This window comes from Gymnogyps californianus, chromosome Z (genome assembly GCF_018139145.2).
Source record: "Gymnogyps californianus isolate 813 chromosome Z, ASM1813914v2, whole genome shotgun sequence".
Classification (NCBI taxonomy): domain Eukaryota; kingdom Metazoa; phylum Chordata; class Aves; order Accipitriformes; family Cathartidae; genus Gymnogyps; species Gymnogyps californianus.
Window position 1 is genome coordinate 48,853,717 of NC_059500.1, and position 16,568 is coordinate 48,870,284.

At 38.1% G+C, this 16,568-nt stretch overlaps 1 long non-coding RNA gene across 1 annotated transcript in view; it reads right to left on the reverse strand.

The window, feature by feature from the left end:
* The window catches only part of LOC127027544 (uncharacterized), a 37,453-nt gene that overhangs the window by 11,594 nt on the left and 9,291 nt on the right, over positions 1 to 16,568 (reverse strand). The window contains exon 2 of the long non-coding RNA XR_007767807.1: positions 2,093 to 2,184. This is a non-coding gene — a long non-coding RNA (uncharacterized LOC127027544). The remainder of the gene's footprint in view (positions 1 to 2,092; positions 2,185 to 16,568) is intronic.

Here is a 16,568-nt window from a genome sequence, read left to right on the forward strand (position 1 = left end):
AAAAGCTGGACATGAGCCAGCAATGTGCGCTTGCAGCCCAGAAAGCCAACCATATCGTGGGCTGCATCAAAAGAAGCATGGCCCGCAGGTCGAGGGAGGTGATTCTATCCCTCTACTCTGCTCTGGTGAGACCCCACCTGGAGTACTGCATCCAGCTCTGGAGTCCTCAGCACAGGAAAGACATGGACCTGTTGGAGCAGGTCCAGAGGAGGGCCATGAAGATAATCAGAGGGATGGAACACCTATTCTATGAGGACAGGCCGAGAGAGCTGGGGTTGTGTAGCCTGGAAGAGAAGGCTCTGGTCTTTTAATACTTAAAAGGGGCTTATAAGAAAGATGGGGACAGACTTTTTAGCAGGGCCTGTTGCGATAGGACAAGGGGTAATGGTTTTGAACTAAAAGAGGGTAGATTTAGACTAGATATAAGGAAGAAATTCTTTTATGAGGAGGGTGGTGAAACACTGGAACAGGTTGCCCAGAGAGGTGGTAGATGCCCCATCCGTGGAAACATTCAGGGTTAGGCTGGACGGGGCTCTGAACAGCCTGATCTCGCTGAAGATGTCCCTGCTCATTGCAGGGGGGGTGGACTAGATGATCTTTGGAGGTCCCTTCCAACCCAAACTATTCTATGATTCTATAAAGTGGTCACTGGATCAGCTTGAGAGCTAACCATTGTTCTTTGCAAGATTTAGCTCTGGCTTTGCTGTATGTTATAAGAAGTAGACAATATGCTAAACCCTGAAAAATGTTCTTTTGGTGTAAATAACTGCTGTTGTATGTATACAGAGTAACATACAATGCCTCCTCTCAGGTGCTGTCTAGCATGTGCCTGTTTATGTGAGAAGAGGAAGGCATGAGCGTTTTCAACAGGGTGTCTGCTTGTGAGTGAAGGAAAGGAGCTCCCCAGCTGTTCCACCCCTAATTCTACTAAAAACAATCAAAAGACAAACAGACTTCATCCTGGTGTTCCCTGTCACTAAGCTTCTCTCATGTCACTCCCTCTGGTTCTTTTTGCTTGTGTGACGGGAAATAAAGAGCCTTTGTTAGGATACACTGAGAGCTAGAGCAGAAGGGACCTACTGGAAGGGGTAAAATTTTTCAGTGATTTCTCTTCTCTTCCTTAGCACTAGCATTATTCCAAATTGAATAGAGGCCTACTCTAAATCTGAAAATTTTCAAGAACACTATTGCATTTGGAGAAGACTCTTTAACTGAAATAGCTTTCCCTCTTGCATGAATGCATGATATCTGTACAAATTTGCCTTACATAGATAAGGCTGTTCTTCTCTAATAAAGAAGAGCTATAACAATATAACATCACTCTAATTGAGGGGACAAGGGCTGTAATAATTTAACTGCATCACTTAGTTACACCAAGAAGGTGGGCCAGTTAAATCAAAAATGCTGACAGTAAAGTGTCAGACACACAACAGAGCTACAACATGGCTGGCTGAAGGTTTAATTATTTTCTCTGTTTTGACTACTAGCTCTTCTAATATGCTTGTATACTAGCACTGAAAATGTATTTTTTTCTTAGTTAAATAATAAGATTAAATGAAGGACAGAGAATTAACAAGACCACCAGAATATTTAGGTCTCAAATGTGTTTTTGTTGATCTTATCCATGTAATCAGTGCCTGCTGAGTTGGAGAGTTTACAGCTGTTGTGAGGTAACTTTTCCATCTCTTAGTAGCAATTGCTTCTCTAGGAACATAAAGCATGAGCAGTAGATACTGATTTTTCAAAGTATCAGCCCTCAGAGATGATGAACCTTTCCTAAAGGGTGTTAACATTGATTAGAAAGCCTTTGTCTAGTGACTACATGTAGAGGTTTTATACACAGCTTCAATTTAAAATGTTTTTTAGTCTCTCAGCCTGTCAAATATGAGGCATGTGTGAAGATGTGCTTTCATTCAAGTAAGTTTTTGATATTTGTTTTTACTGGTACATATTTTGTTTGTTCAGATATTTCATCAGATGTTCATTTAATCACAAGTAACAGTAGTACAGAGATAAAAAACCTAAACTATTTTATATGGTATAACATTAAATTCTGTGTAATGTCAAGTGGCAATAGCAATGTAGTACTTACTTCTCTAGCTCCTAGTAAGAACTCTTCTCAAAATTAGTGTTTTACCAATGGGGTTAATACTGTTAACTCCGCTTCCAAAACCGTGAAGAAGTCTGGGGACGAAAGGAAGAAAAGGCCATTTTAATTAAGAGACCCTTTAAATTTAAAGAAATAATTCCTCTTCAGTTCTTAGTATACAGTTTATATATAGTTAAAACTTCCATACCACAAATCCCATGAAATGCCAGCTTCTCCTTTGAGGCTACTATCTATGATAACTTCTTTTCTGCATTTGTGCACAATATCGTCCAATCACAATCACTATGTTATTTGCTATTATTCAGAAATTTAGGTGTGAAATTCTTTAAAACCTTCAGAAATTATTATAACCAGTACAGTTTGCACCTAAAGTCTCTTTATTAGGGATAAGAGCTAAGAATCACAGAACGGTTGAGGTTGGCAGGGACCTCTGGAAGTCATCTGGTCTAGGTGACCCTGCAGAGTCACCTTGAGCCACTTGCCCAGGACCATGTCCAGACAGCTTTTGAATATCTCCAAGGATGGACGCTCCACAACCTCTCTGGGGAACCTGTGCCCATGCTCAGTCACCCTCACAGTGGGAAAGCGTTTCCTGATATTCAGAGGGAACCTCCTGTGTTTCAGTTTGTGCCCATTGCCTCTTGTCCTGTTACTGGGCACCACTGAAAAGAGCCTGGCTCCGTCCTATTTGCACCTTCCCTTCAGGTATTTGTACACATTGATGAGATCCCCCGGAGCCTTCTCTTCTCCAGGCTGAACAGACCAAGTTCTCTCAGCCTTTCCTCACAGGAGAGTTGCTCTAGTCCCGTCACGATCTTAGTGGCCCTTCGCTGCACCCTCTCTAGTATCCGCATGCCTGTCTTTTACTGTGGAGCCCAGAACTGGACACAGCATTCTAGGTGTGACCTCACCACTGCCGAGTAGAGGGGAAGGATCTCCTCCCTCGACCTGCTGGCAACACTCCTCCTAATGCAGCCCAGGGTACCATTTGCCTTCCTTCTTTGCTGCAAGGGCAAATTGTGTGAATACCAGTGAATTCATTGTCTTGAATAAAACCATTCTAGTCTTCAAAGTCCTGAAGAAGTTGATTGTCATAGTTTTGAGAGAACCTCAGTCTGTTTTAGTTACTACTAATCCCCTTTTTAGTAAAGCTGAGTATCATACAGTCTAATGTCTATATTAATATTGCAAGACACTAGTACATCTACAACATATAGTCTCCTCACGCACCTGTCAGGGCATGTTGTTTACAGATTGTAAGCTAACGGCAGCACACAGTAAGGACAAATGGTTTTTTAAGTGTTTTGATGCTGGACAACCATTGAAATCCTTGGAAAACAGATGCCAGAAGACCTTTAAAAACTTAGCTGTAAGTTAGCTGCTTTAAAGTCACTTAAAGTCACAAGTAAAATGGAATATAGATTCCAAACCTTTTAAAACTCTGGTTAGCAACACAGCAACAGCCTTAGCCTCACTATCACAGGAGATAAAACCTTTCTTCTCTCCCTCTATAACCCACCTGCTGACAATTGCTCAGAAAAAGCTTCCAGCATGACATTTCATTGAGAAATGGAGAACTGACCTAGCATTAGATAAGGAAGTAGAAAGTCATTATATACATTCATAATGGCTTGAAAAAGGTTTGAGAAACAGTTCATGAAATATTGCAACTAGAAATACGTGTTCTTCATATAAACACTCAAGAAGATGAAGATGCATAAACTATAGATACAATAAATTACTAATCTGCTATTCTCTAACAATTAACCAGTTTTAAGATTTTTGCTGATCAAGGTTCTTTTCTCCCAGTTACAATTTTATAATAGAATCATAATTAATGCAGTATTATCAGCTTTCTTAGACTCCACACTGTATGTCTGTCCTTCATGGGCTTCCCCAGGGCGAAGATTCTTCTTAACTAAAGCACGCTTTGAAATAATTAGAAATACATAGCTGATTTCTTTCCTAGCTTACCGTTCTACCCCAAGAAACCTTCTACCCCCCAAAAAATTGTGACTTAGTTCATTTTACTGGAGTTCGACAGCAACTGTTAAACATTCCTAACTGAAGACTTCAGAGAGAGATTGGTTGATGTACCAGCCATTTATTCTCAAGGTTTGATCTCATCTTCCTGGACGGTTCATAAACAGAGTTTATTTGGGATGTAGTGGATGAATTGAGTAAGGGTCTCCAAATGCAGAAGTATTCAGAAGAGAAGGAAGGTCTCTTCTTACCCATTAGTACAGCAACTCCAGAGCAAATTCTAGTTTTGCAGTAGTAGTTGAAAACTGCTCCAATTATAAAACAAATTTAAAAAGCAAAACTGTACTGCACAATCTGAGCAAGTCATGAGAAAAGTCTAGAGAAATGTCGCAAAGATAATGTTTATATTTTTCCATACTTTTTGTTCAGATTTCACACAGAAAAAGTTAAACAAAGATTAGTTAATATTTGGACATGAATAACAGAAATAAAATGAGAACAGAAAAATGAAAACTTGTAATTTAATTTTACTTAGGTTTGACAGTAATCTGGAATTAAGAAGTATAAAATATATTAAAATGATCTGCAATATGTTTGAAATACAGGAGAGAAATACTGAAAACTAAGGACTTTTCTGTTCTTTCTAAGATAAATTGCTATACCAGTTCAGTATCTATCATAGTGGCTGCCATTCTATTTCCAGCACTTACTTACCAGAGTAACGATGCTTGAGTTTATACCTTATCTGTGTGTTGGAAAGAAATATATTATTTTGTATATTACTGCATAGAAATGAGACAACTACACAGCATTGGTCTTTAAAACTCCTCCTATTTTGCACGGAATATTCTACTTTACAGATGAATTACACTAAACTCTCTCCATTTATTACTTCAATTTTTAAAACCAAAGCAAAACAGCTGCTCCTTTGGCAAGACAGGAGGAATGTGAATGTCTCTCACTGCTTTATTTTTTTCTTAACCGTTAGGGTGTAGGGAAAGCTAGTCTATCTTGCATTTACAAACAGTGAAATATATGATCTAATAGGGAAGAATTCCATCTACCTACCATTAACTCATGAACTGTAAAGGCTGGTAAAAATAAAAGGTAATGCAAAATTTAAAAAAAAAAACGAAAGGAAACATTATAAATGCCTCTTCTTTATTTCTGGCAGCAAAAGAGGTAATGATAAATACACATACGGTTTTCTGTTTTGAAGTCTGATTGGGACAGAATTCTCACTGCCATATTTATCATTGAGAAAACCTTGTGTTTACAGGAACAATTGAAATGCTGGATACAGAAGGATTTCTGAACATCTTTAGCAACAGTCTTTTCTCACCAGCTGGAATTGCTGGTCACCTTCAGGGAAGAATGCAGCAAATAATGTCACTTGAACAAAGAGAATTTTTCTGTCAAAAGGCTTTTCCTTCTACAGTCATCAAGACTGCAGGGCATATTTTTAATATCACTGCTCAGTCCACTCTGTGCTTGGAATAAAGAGTTCTCCATACGTTTTGTCCTGAACCAGAAAACAGCTATGCAAAAAGAATCTGACTGTGATGCACTACCTGTTCGATCTCTGGCAAAGAAGCTAGAACACTCTTACTACACATTCAGAGAGCTGGTGTAGAGGACTAAGTTTTGTGTGTAAGTGTGGAGTGAGAAAACTTCAGAGGACAAGATGGAGGAAGAAATATTTGTTATACAGATATTAAGCCTAGGTGTATTCCTATTTGTGATCAAAACAGGGTTTTGAACACATTTTATCAAGTCTTCTGCTGAGAGCTACTCCAGCTCGTGCCAGAAGAGGGGGGTCTTCTCTTTCACCGCAACTACATGGGCGTAAGAACTGTTTGTCTTGGGTTGGACTACCCTTGTTTTCAGTTTGTTCAGACTGAACCTTTTTTTTAAAAAAGGACTTAGCATTCCAGATACGACTTATAAATAAAAGCACCTTCACTAAGTCCATGTGTTTATATGTGTGTACAGTATGCTTTTTCATAACAACCTTGAAAAGCCAGTACCAGCCTCAAATTCCTTAAGAATTACCCTGTATTAGACCTGATGTTCTGATTACGAGGGGGAGGTAAGAGGAACTGGGAAAATAAGCAATTAAGGACATGTTTTGATAGTGAGATAACAGGGTTACTCATAGGTTCTTAAGGCTATCTTATGAGATTCTATATTTAATTCTGATTTTTTTAATGTTGCATAACTAACATCACCTTTGCTATAATCCTCTTACAAATATGCTGTGTGGCAGTGCTGAGAAATATCTGACTTTTTTCTGTCTGGACTTCACGGGGAAATAGGTTTTTGGGAAGCATTTTTGAATGAAAAGGAAGATGCACAACTTGTATTTTTTTTCTTACAGTAGCATGGAAAGACATCTAGAAATGCGATAAAAAAGAGTGATAGCATGAATGGAAAACAGGAAGATACAGTGTAGTTAATGCAGCATTATTTATAATAATCCTAAAGAGGAAGAAAAGCTAGTGTCTGATTTTAAGAGCTATTCAAGTACTATTGCAGAGGTTCAAAAAACACCTCACGAGGACAATGCCATTAGTAGTTTTGTTGTGAAATAACTGGTCTGAATTTCCATGTTCAGTGCTGATCCATGACCTGAATAGACCGTGATAGCACAATCATAAGTGTGGCAGTTTCTTCTGTAGCCAGATATAAGAATGGTTTGGCCATTTCAGCCATTTCATTCTTCAAATAAACCCCCAGACTCTATTGGAGTTTAAAAATATACAACAATCATCTTTTTAAAACTTGCTATAGCCTGGGAGTAACTAGCTGGGTTAGCTCTCAGAATGGTAAACTGCCACCACCATTGCTAATGCAGGAGGTCCTTGGAGACATAATTAAAAGTCTAAAGAGGAAACTGTCACACTGTTGGAAGGAAAGAAAAAAAGAAAGCCCACCAGGGGACAGAGATCAAATAAAACAGAACAATATTTTACTCTGATCCATTAAAATAACAATTAAAAACCAATACGTTTATCCCTACAGAAAAGTAACTCTGATACTGTTAACTTGTATATACAATAATAACACCTTTCAGATGGGTCTGCCAAGACATTTCACAGATATTAATGGCAGAGCTCAGTTAATCAGCTTAAGCCAAAGGGAACCAGTGAGGTTTGAGCTCTGATCTAAAACCTGACTTGTGTGATACATCTTGTCCCTCCATAGACAACACTCAGTTCCATCTTTGAGGAGTGTAGCAGCTGAAAGAGAGAGATATAAAAAAGCTTCAAATAAATTTGAGTTGTCAGGCCATAGGTCAGCAGTGTAAGACCTCAGGAGGTGAACTGCAGGCACACAGTTAGACAACAGACCCAGAAAGTGGATGTTCTGTGTTGCAGTATTGTTTTGCAAGTCAAAATGCATTCTTGCAAGAACAGTAAAACTGAATGTGTTGCCCATACAACTATTTAAGCAATGTTGTGTGAGACCGAAGCACTAGTAAGCATGCTGATTTTAGCATTTTGCACAAGCTGGAGCTTATACAGGGGTATATCTCAAGGCTGTGCACATCATACCTATGCAGCACCTAAAGCATACAACACTCAGCTTAACAGCAGACAGTTCAGGCTACAGACTATGAATATTTCTAAGCTACAAAGCAAGGATATTACTGTCAACATGTCCCTAATTGAAGCAAGAAGTATCTAATCCTAAACAGCTAACTAAAATATTTCTAAAGGAACAAGTCAAAAGAAACCCACAAGCTCTTGACATGAGGTCAGAAAGTGACATTTATATTTCTTCTATTTTTGGTACAGAACAGGTAAAAACTACTGCATAATATCAATCAAGTGAGGAATGAATAATAAAGTAGCTTTAAGAAGACATCTAATTCATCTAATTTCAAACACTTTAAAAAACAGAACTAGAAACAAATGCCAGGGATGTGTCAGATAGGAAGAAAAGGAAAAAAATGTGGCATCTTTGACAACTTGTGTGGCGGCATAGAAACATGAACATAATGACATATGGGGCAGATCTCAGGAAAGACTGTGCACAAATCCTTTGGCAGCAATCTATCAAAACAAGATCCAAAAATTAGATGAAAACTGATGTTTTGAGATAGAAGGGGTATACAGATAGATAATAAATTTCATTTACTTTGCTTAGTGAAATAATGCACTTAAAATTCCCACAGGCACCTCATTGAAAAAAAACTCGCCTAACATTTTATGCTCAGGAGAATAAAGATCAGACTGAAGCTAAGGACGCAAGAATTCCATTCTCAGCCAGCACTTTCTCCATAGCACTTGTTTAGTCAGACAATCTGAAAATAACAATAATTTGGTCCCATTTGGCTCTACAGTTGTATTGTATGGTTTATGAAGCATTACAGAGAAACATTCAGTTTTAAATGCATGTGAATGTCAAGTTTAAATCTTAAGTTTTACAAACACCAACAACCACACTGTATTGCTTTTTTCTTTAAAACACCTAAACCTGGCAGCCAAACTACCTGACATGATCCAGTATACCAGACAGACTGAAATACACAGAAAACTGGAAACCTGAAGGAAAGAAATTCTGAATTTTAAACTAGACCACTGGACTGCAAACTTTTTTGATCGTGCACCCCTATATAATTTATAAATTATATACAGGTACTACTATACTAATATATTATGTACATTATGAAATATTCAAAAAATAGAAATTACAAAAGGATGAGATAAAGACAAATTAAATACTTTACTTTTATTAATTTATGTATTAATGGTACAAAAAATATTTTCTTCCTGCACCCCTGTGGATTATCTTGTGCACCCCACTTTGGAAACCATCGGACTAGACTGCTGAGGAGTGACAGAAGTTCTCTATAGGACTGGTTGCTTTCAATTCATCTGAATGGAGCCTACAATGAGTTACACTTCCATCCTCAGCAACATCTTCTCCCCTATTTTTTTTTCCCCAGTCTTAACTATTTAGCAGTTTATAGAGCTGTTACAAACAGACTGCATCTATTGCCTCTGCAACCACTCATACTGTCCCCAGTGCTGGCAATTAGCAATCATAGTCTTAATTAGCCTGACCCACCTGGCTATTTTGCTACTAATAAATCAATTAATTCAATTCACATGGAGGAACTTCTGTTTAGTACCATAGCTTAATCACTACTGGTCATCCTTGTATATGACTGTTTTACACACTAGGAAAACTTAGTATCCAGGCTGAATTTGTATTCTCCACTGATACGCGGTCTGTCAAGAAAGTACGGAGTGTGGTTGGTATTTTTAATGTATGTAGGGATTTGGCAAAAGCCTCAGCAGAACGCAAAGGAGAAACTTGGGATGTAAGCTATAAACACTTTGGCACACTGAATTGGATGTTCTTTACTTCTCCCTGAATGGTATGGATACTGCTCATTGGGGGTCTCAGTTTACTCACCTCCCTCAGGAGCCTCTGTTACTACTCCATTTGTTACTTTTTGATGTGAGAAATAGAAGCTTCTAAAACCAGGATAACTTTGTCATTGGGATCTCTAAGGAGCTTCTTCTTTTTCTGTAGAAATATCTGCTCCCTTCGGGACTATTAAGCTGTGCGATCTTGTACTTATATCCAAAGATGTCCCCTTCCTGTCTTCCATTCTTTCCACTAGAAAGAGATTGTCTGGCTCTATCTCTTTATTTCCATTTCCTAGCCAGTATCAAGAGGAAACAGAAAAAAAATCACAGGAACAAAAGACATTTTACTGTCCGGCATTTTCTTCTTAAGCACAAGTATACATTTTTGCACTTGGCCCCATGTCAATGGCGCAGACTTCTGCCAAACATGCTTTTTCTGTCATCACCATTGTTTTCCTTGTCTTCTCCTCCCACATAAGGTGAATGAATATCACTTTGCTCCATAAAAGGTTAGTGAGATTCTCACTAAACTCACTTTTCCTCACCGAAAGTGAAGAATCTGCTCTACTATACTGACATACTTTAACTTCTGGAATCAACAATGAGTGCAATATTGCTGAAAAGTGTGGAAAGACATGCTGGATACAGCAACTATGGAGTAGCTGAACTGTTGGCTGCAACTACAGATGTTCACAGTCAGAACATCTTTCACCACTCCCTGAAAATCTTGAACAAATACCTGAGAAAAGCCCTTGTTTCCATTTTCTTACCACTTATTCTGACTAGAGACTAATCAATCTGAAGGTGTACAAGGAAAACAGTATTTTCAGGGCAGGAGAAGAAAGAGGAGTAAAGGATTAATCAGGAGGTCAGAGATTTATCAAGACTGGGCCTTTCAGACCAAGGACTTAGTAGTCAGTAGGAATCTACTTCCTCAAGAGCAGAATCAGCACTATCTTGAGTAGTAAAAGCCTGATACTGTATGTCCTTGCAGCTTTGTCTCTTGTAACGTTTCATTGACATTTGACAGGTTTCTAATAAGTAAGTAATGTATTAAATTAACATAATACTTTCCAACCTGAGAAGACATGGAAAGACCTGTTGTAAAATAAGGAGTATTTTCAACTCATGCCCTGCATAGGCAGTCCAAAAGAATACAGAACAAATCACATGGGGTTCTACACCTAGCATCTAGGGTTCTCTCTGAAGCTGAATCCTCTCTGGCTCTCAGTTTATTTCTGCAGGCCTGAGCTTGTTCTGCCATGGTGCCCTGTGCATTACTTGCTATTTGTGTTTGTGGCAGCTCTTTGGTCTCTTTATGCTATTTTTCACTCTGATATTTAGTGAATACACAGCTTCTGTGAACACAGCTTCTTTGAATAACAGGCTAAAAGTTTCTAGGCTTTCTAACAGGCTAAATATTTTTCCATGTGTATTTTCCTCTAAATATTTGTTTTCCATAATCAGTGACCCTACAACTGACCCTAACATGATCTTTTTTCTGCTGGTATTAGCCTCTCTCAGCAGTTAACTAAATGCTTCTTGGTGTCTTCTCTGTGACTCCTGCCTATCCTTGCCATGTGACAATACTTGCCATCTTCCTGATGGGCCACTTTTCTCTTCTTCATCCCCTTTGAGATTTGTCACTTTATTTGCTTCAGCTTTGCTGGATTCTATCAATACTTCTCTTTCTAACCACTTGTAATCTGTTGCCCTGCAGATTTTCCCCTCCCTGAGGCTGAATGCCTTTATATCCAAATTCTTCCCCCACCTTGGTGAATTGGTACTGCCCACTGCATAGTCAGTGCCTTGTCAGAGGACTGTATGAATGACTTGCTTTCATAAAGGAAGGAAAGAAGTCCTGTGTCGTGGTTTAACCCCAGCCAGCAACTAAGTACCACACAGCCGCTCGCTCACTCCCCCCCGGTGGGATAAGGGAGAGAATTGGAAGAGTAAAAATGAGAAAACTCGTGGGTTAAGATAAAGACAGTTTAATAAGTAAAGCAAAAAAGCTTGCGCACGCAAGTAAAGCAAAACAAGGAATTAATTCACCACTTCCCATCAGGAGGCAGGAGTTCAGCCATCTCCAGGAAAGCAGGGCTCCATCACGCGTAATGGTTACTTGGGAAGACAAACACCATCACTCCGAGTGTCCCCTCCCTTCCTTCTTCTTCTCGCACCTTTATACGCTGAGCATGACATCATATGGTCTGGAATATCCCTTTGGTCAGTTGGGGTCAGCTGTCCCGGCTGTGTCCCCTCCCAACTTCTTGTGCACCCCCAGCCTACTCGCTGGTGGGGTGGTGTGAGAAGCAGAAAAAGCCTTGACTCTGTGTCAGCACTGCTCAGCAATAACTAAAACATCTCTGTATTATCAACACTGTTTTCAGCACAAATCCACAACATAGCCCCATACTAGCTTCTATGAAGAAAATTGACTCTATCCCAGCCAAAACCAGCCCACTTGTAATGATGCAGTTTTATTACAAAACTTTCAGTTGCTGCAAGGTGTTGATGCCTTTTCATTGCTGGTCATATTCTGAAGCAATATAAAGTAAATAGACCTAAAGTAGATAGTAAATTGACCAGGAGCCTTTTTTGCTCACAAATGTTAGAAAGGCATGCAATTTGCTAGTTGCATTTGAATGTTTTTAGGAGCATTCTTTCAGGGAAGGAAGAAAAGCATCCACACAGAAAATGAAAAACCATCTTAGACATCGTGACATTACCGTAGCGTTTTATTTTACTACATGATGCAACTCATAGCATTGTGCATGCTAGTTCTCCAAAGTAAAATAATTTGATAGCTTTTCACTAGTAGCTATGTTGTATTTAGTATAATTTTTTATATGTAGGGAAATATTTCTTCAACATACAGAACTAAATGAAAATGAAATTTAAAAGCATCAAAGATTGGTTTGGAAGCAAATGGTAGAAAGGTGTTTGAGGGCAGGCAAATAAGATTACAGTGGAAGATGAGAAATACTGTAAAAAACCTCTGTAAAAGATTTGAAAGACAGTTGAATATATGCCTCAAATCAGGAAAGAAAACGTGTAAACTGCATTGTGGAAAAGGATTAATTTACTACACTAGAAATAGAGTGATCAGATACTACTTTTCACTTGCAAAATGACATAAAAAGTGAAAGATAGGAATAAGCGACAGAGAGTATGTATCACTCTGTTGTCCATTCCTATTTATTTCATATGCAAGCTCTTAGACTTTTTTATCTGTTCTACATGTTCAGTTTTTTCCTTTCATTTAACAGGGGACTTCACAAACATTATTAGGTTGCCTTGCATCGTAATCTCCATTTGCGTGCCTTTGCTACAAGCCCTTAAATGGATTCTGTACACTGAGCTTTTTTGTTACTCTTCTCACAATTGTATCTCAGCAGTGTCTCAGCAATGTAATTTCTATCTATCATCTGTTGTGCCCTCTCAGCCTCTTCCTAGCAGCAGAAGAGCGTACGCTGGAGTGTTTTGGCGTATTTCTATAGCAATATGAAAATTCACCCTGCCATATGTTTACACTAGATGGCACAAAGTCAGGAAATGCACCTTGTGTTTGGAGCAGAAATTGTATTTGAAGCAGAAATTGGTAAGATTTGCACAGAATTCCACAGTCCCAAGAAAGCTTGATCTCCTGTACAGATGAAAAAGTTTTCTTTTCGTCAAAAGCTGCACTGTTCCAGTGGAGTGTATTTAATGACCGCTGTCTTCATCTCATAGCTTTAGCTGAGTGTACATCTCTCTACGCCTGTAAGTTGGAAACTTCTTATAACACCCGTTTTACACAGGAGGAACTGAACCACAAAGAGCCTGTAACTTGGTGGAGGTCACACAAAAAGAATAAGAAAGAAAACAAAATTGAACCCAATTTTCCCAAGAAATCCTGGAGTGCCCCATGAGACATTCCTCCTCTAGAGTAACTGCTTCTAGTATTTGCAGATTTGGTTGTGAATAGCGTCTTTGTTAATATGTAAAAATAAGTGCAATCTTGAAAAGTACTTTTATTGATGCAAAGAATTTATAATGTATGTTGACAGCATCTTTGATCCAGAAGACATGTCTGCTACTACTAAAAGGCACCCCAAAGTAAGACGTATATTTATTAATGTAACATGTTATATAAATTGTTTTATGTAGAAAATAAGTGTAGTAATTTATATATTTCCATGTTAATTTTGTTTCATCTAAATACTCCATCTTTTTCCTTATTTTTAATTCATGGAAGAAATTATGTCTCAGGATGGAAGGTGAGTGAAAGATAAGTGGCTTGAGGGTTAAAAGAGAAGTTGTACTGAATGTTACTAGCCTTTGGAGATTATACCATCGAACACGGAGAGCAAAGGAAGAAGTGGAGAGAGTTTGAGAATACAGTCGTCTACGGTGACTAGAGAAACAGAAACCAAAGATAACATGAGAAAATGGCAGAACTAGAACAAGGAGAGGAAGCATTTAGTTAAAGAAGTCGCTTGGAAGTATTAGATGAGTATTGAAGGCAAAATACTTTGGGACAAGCAATTCTGAGCAATTCCGAGTACTCACAGAAGAAATTCTGCGGTAGAATGAAACTAAGTGCCACAGTCAGGTAGACTGGCTAGAAGTGCAGCTGTCAGTGTTACCAAGTATTGAGGATCGAATGATTGGTGTCAACAGGCGTTCTTTAAACTATTTGCTTATAATTAAACATCAATTTACTTTTTGTATGTGGATGATCTGCTAAGGATATGCAAACTGCATTATTAGACAATATCAACATAAACTTCCCTGAAGTGTTTGAAAAGTAGTTAACTACTTCCTGAGATGGACTACTAGTTCCTTCTAAGGGAACTAAAAGCAGTTACTTTTGTTCACTTCATGCATTCAACAGAATGTTGAATATGATCTACTTCCACTTATTTGCCTTTCTATCAGTGTTAATAAGGGAAAGCAAAGGCAGAATTTATTTTAATATACCATGAAAAATAAGATAATAAAAATATGTAGAGTCTGATATTTCTTTTACAGTATAGAACAGGACTTAGTTTGAATTTGATTGTGGTCCTTATACTAAAAGAGCCCTATGTTTGTGGAAATCAAAGTAAATATATCTATTTGTCTTAAGCAGTAATAATAACAACAATGATGTTGTTTTCAATCTTGCTGTTTATCTCAAATACACTACGCTGCCTAAACAGCAGACAGAATCAGATAACAAATGGGCATTCTCCACCCTTATTGGAGACCTGTTTTTTCAAGCACACACCCAAGCTTTTACCCAAATGTGGGAAAAAAAGAAAAGAAAGTCATAATCTAGGGTATCCAAAATAAACTATTCAGGGTCAGTAATAGCAGCTGTATGTCTCCTTAATCATAACTATTTTCCTTCCTAGCTCTCAGCATGGAAACCTGACTGCCAGTAGAACTGATTTTAATGACAATGATTGAGGGAAGTTCACAAGACACATGAATACATACCAAGAGGGGATGAAATATACCCATTCCCTGTTAAATGGTGCCTGAGTTCTGCATTAAAACATAGGGTGAAATTATTTAATACTCTCGACCTACCTATCAGATTTAATTCACAGATCCAAACTTTCCTTTGTGTGCAGTTTGTTTGTGTTTCCTGCATGGCTTGAAAGCTTTTATTATTGAGGCTCTGTACTAACAAAGAATACTGTAGCCAATTTTAAATGCTGAACAATTTTTAAAAGTCAAATTCAGATGCCTAGTACTGTCTGCATGAGACAAATTAATTTCTTCTAATATGCCTCTAAGCTTTGCAGCTTTGCAATTGTTACGTATCTTTGGGCAGCCTTTATCTGAAAGCTGTCTAATTCTGCTGTTTGACTTTATTCTTCTTGCTTACATAAACACATTTCTGCAAACAAATACTTTTCTACTCTGAACAGACAGTCCTATAAGTTTCACAAACTTCTAATTTTGGCTGTGATATGAGATGCATTTGGTGAATATCACACTGGAGAGATCTCTTATTTCATATCGTAATCACAACTAGTATCTGGAAAGATTTACAAGAAGACAAAACAATCATCCTGCCCTCAGTCCAAAAATTGTTCATTCCTGAGAATACAGTGATTTAAGAAATCCCCAGTCTGGATATGACTTAAGTATCACATGTTAGTTCTGGGCCAGCCAAATATCTTTACTGTGGTTAGTGGTCTGCAAGACAGTGCAAAAGACTTCAATTTGATTCCCTGCTTTTGCATGCTTGACCAAACAGACAGCTATGTTCATGCCTACATAACATCTTTCATCCAAGAATCTCTGAAGATGCACAGCCGGAAAATGCTGAACTGTTGCTATTCTTAAGGTGATTTTACAAAGAAGGGGGCTGTGCATGCAATACCAAGAAATTTGAAATAAATTTTTCAAACTTGAGAATATGTCATTATGGGAGATCTAATTTTTACTAATGTTAAGTGAATATACAGCTCTATGTCAAGCCAACTGGAGCTTAGCACCCTCAAAAATTGTGATCCTGGGTAGGTCTTAGAAGGCAGTTTTCAGAGAAGAATGCACAAGTCGTCACTGGTTTGTCGATGTAACTCCACTGTGCTCTATTGGCAAGGCTGTAGTTAAATCTGAATGGCTAAGCTTTTCAGGATACAAGCTAATTCTGCACAGAGCTACCAGGCTATCTACAACGGGTTTCAAGAGTCATGTAAAAGCATTTATTAGCTTGGTTTCTGTCCTACTTGATAACATCTGTACTGTTTTTGTAACTGAGCTGGCAATCTTTGGATCAGCAAAGTCACAGCTACTTGGTTCAGCTGTGTCTTGAAACACATGGCATGGCTTATTGGAACAGAGGAATTTTGACAATTATAAGGTTGATCATAATTTTAGGAACAAGTTTGGTGACAGACAAAAGCATATTTTATATGGTCTTGATAAACTGAAAGCGGATAAGAAGGGATTGTTTAAAAGTAACTGGTACAGAGTAAGGTAAAAATAAAAAAAAAGACTAGCATCTTGGATATCATGGATCACAGTAATACAGATGGGGAGATCAAGTTAGAGTGGAACATAAACTGACTAGATCAGTATGATATTAAAAGGCAAATGCCATTTTGAGCTGTATT